This window comes from Ylistrum balloti, unplaced genomic scaffold, assembly GCF_031769215.1.
Source record: "Ylistrum balloti isolate Yb309-2 unplaced genomic scaffold, AGI_CSIRO_Ybal_v1 Utg371548, whole genome shotgun sequence".
NCBI lineage: Eukaryota > Metazoa > Mollusca > Bivalvia > Pectinida > Pectinidae > Ylistrum > Ylistrum balloti.
Genome location: NW_026782797.1, coordinates 159,628 through 161,040, shown reverse-complemented (window position 1 = coordinate 161,040; position 1,413 = coordinate 159,628). Strand labels below are relative to the sequence as shown.

General features: G+C 31.4%; 1 non-coding gene across 1 annotated transcript; it reads left to right on the top strand.

Moving 5' to 3' along the window:
- The first annotated feature begins 1,031 nt into the window (after window positions 1–1,031).
- Window positions 1,032–1,103, top strand: Trnaq-uug (transfer RNA glutamine (anticodon UUG)). Its single transcript has one exon. It is a non-coding gene; the product is annotated as a tRNA-Gln (tRNA).
- The last annotated feature ends 310 nt before the right edge of the window (window positions 1,104–1,413 follow it).

Below are 1,413 nucleotides of genomic sequence, written 5' to 3'. Positions count from 1 at the left end.
TCTGTGTGCATTCATACCCAGTCTACCAGATGTTACATATTGACAAAATTAATCCTACAACCAATCAGTCCAAGATTACTGACTTATGTATCTGATATACACTAATATCGAAATTACAATTTGTAACAATATATCTAAACCCTATTTCGTCACATATGTGGCCGTGTCAATAAGCATGTATGGGTATCTATGTTGTCGTATCAATAGGCATGTATCAATAAGAATGTTCTGTAGGGGTATATATGTGTTCTTGCCAATAAGTATATATATATATATATATATATGAGTATCTATGTGGACGCGTCAAAACTGAATGTATTTAATTACACCAGCGTAAAAATGTAAATCACTTTGTGTATGTTTGTATGAATTAGCTATGTGGGCTGGATCATATATAATGTGAATTTCAAAATAATAAATAAATGATTAAATTGATAAATAAAGAAACACTTTTTGATTAGGTTTTATAAAATAGCATAACATGTCACATGACGGGAGTTCACGATCTTCCCCGACATGAACATTTCAAAAATATATAAAAAAAAAAAAAAAAAACACACACTCACACACACACACACACACACACACACACCATCACGCGGGCAGTAAATATCTATAGGTAGGATTTGATTTCAGCTCGTTTAATTTATAAAAGACAAACATGTGCAATGCTTCTGCTATTGTCAGTATCTTAAAACACGAAAACACCTTATTGAAGGCCATCTTTAAAGACCTTCAGCTAGGAACATGAAGATAAGCAAAGTATTGTGACGCGTCTTTCTTTCAAATGGTTTATTGGAAGGGAGGCAACTCTTACATACTCTTTATTTTTCACAGCATTGTGTATAAACCAAGGAGACTCCTTCACCGGGAAGTGAAGCTCATTGTAGTGTTGTACTTTCGTATAACATAATTTGCCGACTGGAAATATACTCTTTAAATGTCTCTGTTAAAATATCCATATTGTTTACAATATATGGTTTTCTTTGTAAATGTTTGATAATAAACATTTGCGGTGACGTTCTATAACAGGTCCTATGGTGTAATGGTTAGCACTCTGGACTTTGAATCCAGCGATCCGAGTTCAAATCTCGGTAGGACCTCTTTTTTTTTTTTCTTTCATTTTTTTCAATTATATTGTTGGTACTTCAATTTATCATTTTCCCCAATATGTGTTTTTTACCATCAATAAACGATTGATTATACAACGTTACACAACCATTTTCTATTCTTTTATCTATCTTTGACCAAATTTTGATGACATTGCGTATGATATATATATACTTGCAATGATATGAATTGTAAATTAATACACTATCTTTATTTTGCAATACATTTAAAATGCATATAGTTTACCATTGTTATTATTTATCTAGATTTACCGAAAATGTACCGCGTTTTGAAATATCATCT